A 12,340-nucleotide genomic window follows, 5' to 3' on the forward strand; every position below is an offset into this window, starting at 1 on the left:
TATCAACTGAAACTTTAACAAAAGCACGCACATTCTCCTTTATACAAGTCATGATAGTTACTTTCGTTTGCATAATGTGCATGTTGATTCGGAATGAATGCGTTCTATATCAAAACAAAACAAAAAATTACAGAATCCACGTTCTGTGGGTATCGGTATAAGCAAAGCTGTCGTTAGCGTTTGCAAAGAACTGTGTTCTTGTTCAGCGACCATTTCCAACGTGACACACTGGCCACGCCAATCACATTAGTTCCTTTGAACTAGTTAAGAATACCTCTCAAGACAAAATTTTTCACAGTAAAATAACTGCAACAGTAGCTGCTACGAAAAGTAACTTCACACTGCCATGAGTAGCCTCTTGCCACAAGATAATACCCTTAACCTAAAACCGAAAATTACGTGACCCTTTCAGCTTTGGTGTGAAGGCACACCCAGCACATTCAACAAACAGAATATTAAGCACGTTGCAAAAAATTCCCTCATAAGAAGGAAATCTTTCGAAAGGACGGACTGACGGGCTATTTACACGGTCTAGCGCAATCAGAACATGACCGATCACATAAAAGTCGAGGCTCACGTTTCAACTTGCATGCCGTATTTTGCAACACGCTATGCACAATTCTTTCGGATATCGTTTTGCATTTCAAAAACGCAACCCTTTTCACGTAGGCGCTGTGGTTATTTATGGCAGCCGGTGTGTCAGAGCGATTGGTTAGCATTCTTTACGAGCAACTTGTCTGGGCTGCGAGCACATATCGCAATACATACGGTTGACAGAAAACTTTTTCGGAGGTATGTGTATGAACGCTCAATTTACACTAGTGATAGTGGTATAAGGAATTGAATTTAAAATTATAGTTATAAAATACAGCCACCGGGATCCGTATTTGTAATGATTCGTTTTTTTTTAATCTTTGGTTTTGGCTTTCGTCATTGCTTGTCATTACGTGTCATCCTGATTTTCGGCGCTATATGGATCCCGTGACGGATGCTATGAAATAAATATGTAGAAAAAGAATCCTTACAAAAACGGCTCCAGGGCATATATTCGCAAAAGGCTCTCACGCTAGCGTTGTCCCCAAGAGAATCTTCGCGCCAGTTCTGGGGCGCTGTAACGTAAAGCTATGCGAAACTTTTTATGCCATTTCTGCAATCAGCCACCCACGATTGGTCAAAAAACTTTCCAGTCACCACCCACTCCACCTGGGAAAACACGGGGAAGGCAGGACGTGGAAATTCAAGACGACGAGCAAAACGAGAACAAGGTTAAAGCAGGGGCCAACGTTTCGACAAGTGGACTTGTCTTCTTCAAGGCGACTTGAAGAAGGCAAGTCCACTTGTCGAAACGTTGGCCCCTGCTTTAACCTTGTTCTCGTTTTGTTCATCACCCACTCCGCCTCTATGTGACGCGACGTCACGAAAACAGCGCAAACGCCCCACCTAGTATGAGATGTGCACACTGATTATGCATGATTAAACCGAGTGAGTAAAAACTTTATTTGTAATGTCCGGCGATTTGGGCGTGGTGGGACCAAAAGCACCCTAGCCTAGGTGACGAGAGAAAAGCAAAATTTCTGATTCGACGCCTTTCTCGCCATTAGAAAAAGAAGCGACGTTTTACCAGTTGCTATTGGTCCCCCATTTTCGGGCTATGCCGACTATACCTGTCCATGGGCCCTATAACGTAAAACTATTCCAATATGTTTCTATTCCAATTTCCTGACGTCAAATTTGCGTAACCACCGACGCAAGCACCGAGCGGTCACCCATAGGGTTGTCTGAACAGACCAATCAAACGCTCTCCTCGTTCATAGGACGTCCCTTTTGTTTGCTTGAAAAACGAATAACATTGCCTACACTGAGCGGCTTGTTGTATCTAATTGGCTCACAAGAAGCGAGGAGAACGCTCAAGTGGAGAGGGATTCGATGGGGCCGAGCCACTGCAGTGAAAACCGATAACCGGATGAAGAGGGTGGTGCTGGCGTCTGCGATTGGTCGGCTTTCCCTTACTTAGCTTGTGGTGGCTGGTCGAAAATCGCGGCGGCATGCAACGGAAGCTTAAGAATGACGCTAAAATTGGCCCTCAGCAAAGAAGAGTTGGCAGAATGAGGTAGTAAACGTGCCGAAAGTGCTTGAAAACGTTACACGGTCACGCAAGAAGTTTTATTATACGCAAATACACCCATGCTCTCCGGCAGGTGCGAGTAGCCAGCGTCTCAGCGATCGGCGGCAGCTATCTTTTATTCCTTTCGGAACGGGGCAGCCTGCGGCTATTCCGAAAAAAATTCAGTTTTGTTCGGCATATTAATGCATCTTTATCGCGTACACGTCACTTTGACGCGGTGAGTTCATGCGGTTTTGTGACGTCGCGTGGCAGGCAGGTGAAGTGGGTGCAGCCCGAAAACTTTTCACCAATAGCCGAGGGCTAATGGCGAAAAGGGGTCGAATCAGAAATAACTGTTTTTCTTTTTTCTGTCAAATCGTGCATAATCAGTGTGCACACATCATATCAGATGGGGAGGTATTGCGGTTTTTGTAACGTCACGTGACAGACAGGTGAAGTGGAGGGTGGTCGAAAAAAGTTTTTGACCAATCGCGGAGGGCTGATAGCAGAATTGGAATAGAAAAGTTTGGAATAGTTTTACGTTATAGCGCCCCATCACGCGACGTCACAAAACCACGAAAACTCACCCTGTCAAAGTGACCTGTATGCGTTAAACACGCATTAATATGCCGAAAAAAAAAGTTTTTCTGAATAGCCGGAGACTGCCCCGTTACAAAAGGAATAGAAGATGGCTGCCGCAGAACGCTTTGGCACTGGCTACTCGTAGCTGCCGGGGAGCATGGATTTATTTGCGTATAAGATTTTGCGAGGCAGATAATGTTATCGAGACCCTTGGGCACGTATACGACATTGCTCTGCCAACTCTGCTTTGCTGAGGATCCGTTATAGCGGCATTCTTAACCTTCCGTTGCCTGTCAACGCAAATTTCGAGAGCCACTGCAAGCTAAGTAAGGGAAAGCGGACCAATCACAGACGGCGGCACCGCCCTCCCCATCCAGTTATATATTTTCATTGCACTGGCTCGGACCCATCGAAACTCACTTCCATTGAGCGTGCTCCTCGCCTCTTCTCAGCCAGTTAGGTAAGAAAAACTGCTCAATGTAGACAATGATATTTGCTTTGAAAGCAAAAGAAAGTGACATTCGATAAACGAGGAGCGCGTTTCAGTGGGCTTTTCAAACAACGGTGCGGGTGACCACCCGACGCTTGCGTTGGTGGTTACCTAAATTTGACGTCAGGGGATTGGAATAAAAACAGATTGAAATAGTTAACGTTATAGTGCCCCTGATGCCGGATCATTCATCAGCGAAGACGGCCAACCAATGGCAAATGGCACTTGCGAAAAGAAAGCTTTGTGAATTTGGCGCCCTAGTCCTGTGTTCACAAAACGTTCTAACGGTATAATTGCTGGTAAGACAAGTTTCTGTGGCAATGAAGGTAATGCTACGGAGCCAAAGCGCACCCGAGTGTGACAAGGTCCCTGAAAAAGAAAATTCTACATTAGGAAAAAGGCCTAGGAAAAAAATATTAATTGCAACAACAAAGTCAGGCAAAATACACCACTGAGTGTTAAATCTAAATCATTTCCTGCTGTTCCTACCCGCGTTCGGGCGAATGCGGAACCGTCACACATGGAAAGCTTGACGTTTCTGCACTATCTGTTCCATGAAACTAAGAGCGCTGTCAGACGCTGACGGAATAGTTGGTGTATAGTAACACACATGCAGAAAGTTTCCCCTGTAGCTGTCCCTTCAGTGCCGCAGAAAGTAATCTAGAAATCACTCCGCCTTTTCGCCTGATGGGAGTAGCGCAGCGTCTTCGGCAGTTCATTCGAGAACACAAGGGACTCCACACACAGTCACGCCGTCCCCCACCTCTCAGTGTCACGACGCAGAACTGGCCCATGTCATCTCCAGGAGTGCGCAGTAAGAAAGTTCACATTCCCACGGACGCCGTGTGCTTGAACATAAGCGTGGTTTCTTCTTCAAAACATTGCCCTCCATGCGGGTGACTGCGATCCCATTCGTTGTCGCTACCCCTGAATCCATGTTTACTGTGCCTCCTATCAGCATTTTGACTCAAGGTTTCAGGCACGACTCACCCAGGGCAAACAAAAAGAAACTAAAAAGAATGCGACCAATTCTTATGCCCAAGGTGTGTTCTTGTCGGTGACCGACGTTCTGATACATTTTGCGTGATCGAGTGCATTTCTTTGCAAATAAAGACGAGGAAATGAAAACTTGGCAAGTGCCTTTACGAATCGAATAATACAGTTAGTATATGTGGAGGTGGCGTTAGGAGAGCGGCGGCCAAGGTAGCGGAAGGCGGTGGTGCCTTGAGGATTGCAAATTCGCCGAATCGAAAAAAAAAAGGCTTCGCTCACATTGTGCGAGCGCTCGCTTATCGCTGGAGGCCATAGCAGAAGCGAATCGCAAAGCGGTTGTTGCACGCCTGGACCCTTGAGAGTTTCCACCGCCAAAGGACACGCGGCCTGCGGAGCGATGTCCTCAGAAGCGTGTCCTTTCGAAAGGAAAACGAAATGGGCCGTAATTATTTTCGTTGCCTTGATTATGCGCGCGGCGTTCGCTTGCTGCTGGAGGTGACGGGCGGCTGTTCAGTGTGCGGGGTGCGTTTATACCGCAAGGCTAAGCTGTCTGCGTGTGCTAGCGCAGAAAAAAAAGGCGAACGTGCCCCCCGTCTTGCGTAATTTGATAAGGATAAAGAACCTCCGTTCGCTTAAAGGAAACGCAAACTGATCGAGAGAAGTGATAACGCTTCATGTTATGTTTGATAAAGTTTGCGCACGTAAGTCAAAGGGGTCGGCGTGTTACTTATGCTTCGCTGTGAGGTTACGAAACGCTCTGTCCTTCGCTGGAACTCGCATCCAATGGACGGCATGCGCATAGGAGAATCGATGCTCAGTCCGCTGATGTTTGCTGCGGCTAAGCATATGAATAAAGGGAGACCACGAAAAAGAAATTATGATTGGTCGTCAGCTTTGAAAGATGGATGTTAGCGTTCAAAGTTACTATATTAAGCGTAAATAATATATATATATATATATATATATATATATATATATATATATATATATATATATATATATATATATAATGTTATAGGGATGGAATTAAGTTGTTTATATATATATACAGGGGAGTATACCGCGCTTCGAGCCTATCGCTTATTAGGGAGGACGCCGCTTCCTTTCGGTCTGCCACCGTCAAGGATGCTGACGCACTGTGAAGCCGATGCCTAGAGCCGCGGCTACATTCTTCGCCACGACCCGCGTGCACGGTTATTTCGCTCGAAGCTCGGTTGACAGCGCTGCAATACGATAGCGTGCGAACGCGGTCACATAGCTTTCTTTCATATTTCGCGGGCTTTCTTTAAACACACACGCACAAAAAAAAATCGCCACGCAGCATCTAAGTTGCCACAAAAAAAGTTGATTGGCAGTTTCTGAATCTCCGCGTAACGTAACCAAACTCAGTTCGCCCTAAAGTGAAGATTGACAAGTGTACCTAGTTATCTTATTAGCTGACTGCTTTTAACCCTCCAACGAATGCTATCGCTCAGGATGGGACGCGCCCACATGTATCGGAAGTTTCTCGAATGTTACCGATGGTTCTCTCTGTGCTCTGTTGTCACGGAAACTTGCGTAATCTGATTGCATGTGCGATGCGAATTGCGCAGAACTTTCTGGAAGACACCAGAAACCTTCGATGACTCATCTATAAACGTCCATTTGCTTGACCGGCAGATCAGATTCCGACAATTGCCGATCGCCGCTATGGCTGTCCTTTGAGTATAACTTGCTTTTGTGGGCACAAGCCCGCCCAATAAAAGTTAGTTTCGTCATGCACAGATTTGCGGCTGTATTATTCACCGTCGCTACTAAGGGACATCTGTTGGAGGTGCTAGTGCGTTCATGTACCGAACATACCCGCAAAGCCGTGATCCAAGCTCGAACCATGAAGACAACACCAACGTAGCCAATGACCAGCGAGCTAGCTAGAGGCAGCAATGTCTGCCCTCGTAGTACGGATTTGCCTGAGAAGACAGGGAAATGCACGGGCACGACAACGGGTACTATGACAGCCTCAGTGTCGCCAATGCCGATTGTGCTGCAGCAGCCCAGGTAGGCACGGACGTTCCGCGGTTCAACAACTCGGAAAGCTGACTGGAGACACATGAGAGGGTCGCTACATTTAACAGCTGGAACAGCGACGACAAGTTGCGCTATGTCTTTCGCATTGGAAGGCGCAGCCAGGACGTGGTTCAAGAATCTAGAAGCCACCTTACCGACGTGATACCCGTTCCGGAGCGGCTTTGTGTAGACATTCACGAGCGTCGTACGCAAAGAGTGAGCCTAAGCTCTAAGAAACCCGGGTGCAGCTGCCCTAGACTATCGTGATCTTCACGGAGGAGAGTCTCTTACGGCACGCCGAACCAAGAACGTCAGAAGAGAACAAAGTTCGCTTCTTGGTGAGGGGTGTCAAGCAAGAGCTCTTCGCCGTATTGATACGCAACCCGCCCAATACTGTTGCTGGATTTGCCTCTGAAGCTACAACCATTCCGAAGACGCTCGATATGCGGACAATATAACCGCCGAAACTACACCGATGCTCAAGTACTCGGCAGCGACGAAACGCGAAAGGCCATCAAAGCTGTCATTCGCGAGGAACTGCTGAAGTTCTTTCCAAGGTCGCAGCCTCAAGTGGCCTCAATCGCCGACATTGTTAAAGCACACGTTCAGCAATCACTTGGGGTTACCGAAGTGCAACTGCCATTGCCACAGCCCCAGCCGGACGCGATCTCATACGCCGTTGTCGGCCGCCGCCGGGCTCCCTCTCCACGCACGCGCCCGGGCCAGCTACGTCTAAACATCACAACGGCCTTAATTCGGCGTTTAACACAAGTAAAATCATCACCCATTCATCAGCGCAATGCCAGAGGTCAACGCCGCGTGTACACCAACTCTTGACGCGTCCCAAAAAAGACCCTCACCTCGCACTTTAGCTGTCATCTTTAGCGAAGAATGAAAATGAAGGGAAGAACGTCGACAACCTGGAAGACATAAATTGCTTTTTTGCCACATATTCTAGACCAGTCCATTTGGAGGCGGAGGTACTGTGGCTTATTGCAAGCACGGGCGTGGTATCGCAACGGAGTCGACGATGATGATGTGTTGCTGGACGGTCTTCAGATTCCCTAGGCGACTCGCCTGGAGAAGAAGACAACGGTATTAGGAGTGGATACTTTTCGAGAATGAGGGCAGAGGGTCCTCATGTGAACTGGGACATTTAAATTGCGCAGGCATGGAATGGGCTTCCGTGGTGGAGCCGCATACCTAAGCTGAACAAACCCCTTTTCCTTCAATTTCTACAGTTTGACGTAGGAGTCGATGAGCTTGGTGGATATTATGCCCTGAATGCCTACCCTAGCCGCAAAAGGCCCCATGACGCCGCCGTTCCGACGCCAGATGCCGGTGCCAACCCGCCAACCTGTCGGCCAGCGAAACGCCCCGAGAGAAAGACAGAAAATTGACACGCGCACGATCAACGGCCGCTCTGCTACCATTGCGGAGAAGCCGGCCATGGGTACCGCCGATACCTATACCACCACTTGGGACTGCGAGTCTTCGCCGTCAACGCACCACGTCCACGGCGTGGGGACCGCCTTCCTGAAATCGCGGACTACCTTGCCGCCACTCAGTGGAGTTCTGGACGATCATCCCGTTCGCCCTCACCAGGCGGCTACCTGTCACCGCAGCATCGACCGTACACTGGCCGAGCCCGGGCTGGTGTATGGCAAGTCCATATCTTGAAAACTAAAAGCAGCAACTGATGCAGCCGTGGTTGCTCTTCGTCGAACGGACCTTCGAAGATCCTCCGCCGCTGTCGAAGACGCCGAAGAGAGTTTCTCCGACGACATATCAGTGAAACGATGCCAGCCCCACGAAGCCTGAAAGTCAAGAATACGCCGACGAAAGGCGACCTGACGACGAGACGTTCCAGCTTCAGGTCAACACGACGCAGCCGTTATCGGACGCCAAGATCTAACTGCAACGCAAGGCAAAGAAGCAGCGACCTCGACGTGCCTCATGACGGCAACGCAGAACCACCTTGGTGGACACAGGAGCCGACTACTCCGCCATCACTTGACCCATCGCCACCCAGTTGAAGAAAGTTAAAACTGCATGGGAAGGCCCTCAAATTCGGAGCGCTGGATGGGACCTAATAACACCGACTGGAATGCGCACGACAAGAATAACCATCCATTACCGTAGTTACACTGCAAGCTTCGTTATCCTCTAACAGTGCTCACGAAACGTTATTCTTAGCATTTACTTCCTGAACAAAGGCGGCGCAATCCTCGACCCCAAGACGAAGTCGATAACACGTTGGAAGAGCAAGGGATACCGCTAGAACACTCTCGTTGACATGGTCCAGGCCTTGAGTGGGCTCGCAGATCAAGTGAGCATCCCGCCTCGCTTAAGTACTGTTATTTCCGTCAGCCCCTATATACCCGCCACTGCCGTAGAAAGCGAATCGAGGGTTATCAACCTCTGCTGCTCGATCGTCTAACTTGCACCGCAAGAGGGATCGCTCGACTGCACGGGTGAAAAGCGAAAGTGGTGCTGACCAACTTCAGCCAGAGCACGACGATCGCATAAATCGAGGAAATTGAAGAAACCAGCAATGCATATATCCTCTGGATTACTGCCGCATCAACGCCGACGACCATAGTTCCCGAACCAGACTTCGACATAAATCCAGGTCTCCCCATGATTAAGCTGCAACAGCTGAGAACTCTTCTCCGGAGATACAAATACTGCTTTTCGACGTCATCGAGGATTCGACAAGCACCAGTTGGAAAGTATCGCATAATGGCCGAAGAGTGCGCTCCACCACTCCTCCAAAGCCCTTACCGAGTTTCGACATGAGAACTTGAAGCTATAAGGTAACAAGTCGAAGAAACGCCGCTCGAACGCATCATCCAGCCGGCCAAAAACCCATGGGCATATTTAGTAGTCTTGGGGAATAAAACGGACAGAACCCTGTTTCTGCGTCGATTATCGTCGACTGAAAAAGTTCAAGAAGGACGTATACCCCTTCTCACGGATAGACGACGCATTGGATCGGCTCTGCAACGCCAAATACTTCTCGTCGTTGGATCTCAAGTCTGGCTACTGGCAAATAAAAGTCGATGAGAGAGATTGCGGACAGGCCACCTTCATCATGCCAGACGGCCTCTACGAGTTCAAGGCCATGGTGGAGGTGCGGGATATTCTCGACCCATGCAGCATACCCCTCCTAGCAGCAGGAACGCTAGACTGAAACCGGAGCTCACTTCAGTACACCGCGCTAGCAGCAGAATCCAGGGATTCGCCCCTAAGTTTGAGCCTTTACCTGCGAGGACAACGACAACAACGGTAGGTGTGTATGCTAAATCCCAGACTACCACAACTAACCCTGCGACGGCTGCTCCGGTTCCTCGTCGTTACACGCTACAAAAACCGCGCTTACCAAGTCCCTTCCATGGCAACCTTCTTGAATTCCTGGAAGACTGCCTGGTGGACTTCGAGCGCGTATCGGAGTTTATTGAATAGGACGAGGAATCGAAGCGCCGAAACATCTACTTCACCCTTTTGAATGGTGCTCGCTCATGTTTCCAGAACCACGAAGATGTTCTAAAATCATGGCCTGAGTGCTGTCGCAGCCGCTCGGACATCTACGCCAGCTCCAATCGCTGGGAACAAGCAGAATGGGCCCTCCAGTCTCGCATTCAGAGACCCAACGAGAGTGTAGCTATGTACGTGGAAAACTTGGTGCATCTCTTCAGGTGAGTTTACCCTACCATGTCGGAAGACAAGAAGCTGCGTACTTGATGCGAGGCGTGAAAGGCCAGCTTTTTGGTGGACTCGTTCGTAGTCCACGCCAAATGGTTGCGGAGTTTCTCACTGAAGCCGTCGCCATGCAGGAGGCCGTGCAACAGCACTCGCACCAGTACGATCGGCAAGTGAATCTCTCCTCTGCTACCAGTGTCGTAGGAGCTCTCACGACTAATGTCGAGTCGGTTCGCGCGATGATTTGATCAGTAGTCTGCGACGAGCTGCGACAGCTGCATCAGGTGCAGCAGCCTTCAGCCAACCTCACAGCTAGCGTCGTGCGTGACGAAGTGGCGTCATGCGTAAAATGGTGTACCGAGCATGCACTCGGTACACCACGTTACGAAGCAGCACTCCGAAAATGCTCCCGTGAATTGATACTTGCAATAGACTTTCTTCAAGAATATGGCGCCATCATCGACCTTCGCCGAAGCTGTATTTCTTTCTCTTCAAAGAAAGCAACGACACGAGACGCCTGCCGCCACAGAGCCGCTCTACGAATTTTCGACGACACTGTCACGATACCACCGCGTGCTGGTTTAATGATTCCGGTAACGTCGGAGGGCACATGCGAAGGCAAAGTACTCGCAGGGTGCAACGTCTCCCTTCTACTTACCCTCAGAATTAGCGTAGCTCGAGGAATCATTGACGTTAGGGATGGCCAAGCTTACGTCTTGATCACTAACTTCCCAAATGAACACCGACACCTCTTCCGTGGCACTGCCGTCGCTTACGCTGAAGCCTTGCAGGATGTCATTGAGTGTTGCGCTCGTGGAAAAAGCGGCAGCGATGAACAATGCGTTAAAAATATCGACATGAACAACGAGCTATCGTAGGACAATAAGGAGGCACTGTGAGGACTGTTGTGTGAATTCAAGGACTGCTTCGTTTTATTGTCTAAAGTAAGTCAGATGCCAATCACTCAGCACATGATAATTACTTACGATGATGCACGTACTATTCACCAGCAGCCGTGTCGTGTTTCGCAGAAAGAACGCGAAGCAATTCAACCACAAGTCAAGGAGATGGTTGATGATGGCGTCATCCGACCTTCGAATAGTCCGTGGTCGTTACCGGTTGTCCTGGTAAAGAAGGACGGCACTCTCCGCTTCTTTGTCGATTTCAGAAAACTCAGCAACTTCAAAAGGAAAGACGTCTATCCGTTGCCACGCATTGATGCCTCTCTCGACCGGCTACGGCGAGTCAAGTATTTTTACTCCCTTGATTTGAAAAGTAGGTACTGGCATATTGAGGTAGACGAGCGTGGCCGGGAGAAAACAGCCTTTGCCACTCCGGGTAGCCTTTACGAGTTCCGAGTACTTTCGTTTGGGTTGTGCTCTGATCCGGAAACTTTCCAACGCATGATGGACACTGTGCTAGCCGACCTAAGATGGCCAACCTACCTCGTCCATCTGGACGATGTGGTGGTATTTTCAGGCAGCTTCTCTGAACATCTTAAGCGACTGCGGCCAGTGCTGGAAGCGATGCGATCGGCTAACCTCCCCTTAAAGCCTCAGAAATGTCACTTCGGTTAGAAAGAACTGAAGTTTGTTGGACAAGTCGCGAGGGCGGAAAGCGTCCGGCCCGATCCTGAGAAAACTTCTGCTGTAGCTGCTTTTCCGACTCCTACTTACAAGAAAAGTGTTCGACGTTTGCTGGGTCTGCGTGCACTGCAGGCGCTTCATACGCATCTTTTTTAAGAACCACTTACTCATCTCACTAGAGGCGACGCGCCATTCATCTGGAGTTCTGAATAGGAAGCGGCTTTCACTGGGCTTCAACATCGCCTGGCATCGCCCCCAGTTCTTGCGCATTTCGACGAGGAAGCCGAAACGGAAATTCATGACTAGGCCAGTAACGCCGGCCTGGGTGCCGTGCTCGTACAGCGCGGGAGAACGGCGAAAGGGTCATAGCTTACGCCAGTCACGCTCTATCGCGATCCGAGTCCAATTACACTACCACGGAGAAAGAATGTCTTGCTGTCGTATGGGCACTTACAAAGTTCCGCCCTTATCTCTATGGCCGCCCATTCCGGGTCATAGCGAATCATTACTCCTTATGCTGGCTGTCAAACCTAAGAGACCCTTCTGGACGACTGGTGCGGTGGAGCCTGCGCCTGCAGGAATACATGGCCATCATGTACAAGTTAGGCCACATACACGACGATGCCTATACATTGTCATGCACGCCTGTTGTAACTGCCGATCAACACAACGAAGATGAGAACGCTTTTCTCGGGGGGAAAAGCGGGGCAGACGTCTCTACATGGCAGCGAACAGATCGTGAATTGCGACATATCATTGAACATCTAGAAGGCCACAACGTACGTCTGCCCCGACAAATTGCTCTAGGATTGTCTTCCTTTTCTTTGCTACAGGGAA

Source organism: Dermacentor albipictus, unplaced genomic scaffold (genome assembly GCF_038994185.2).
Source record: "Dermacentor albipictus isolate Rhodes 1998 colony unplaced genomic scaffold, USDA_Dalb.pri_finalv2 scaffold_65, whole genome shotgun sequence".
In the NCBI taxonomy this organism is placed as follows: domain Eukaryota; kingdom Metazoa; phylum Arthropoda; class Arachnida; order Ixodida; family Ixodidae; genus Dermacentor; species Dermacentor albipictus.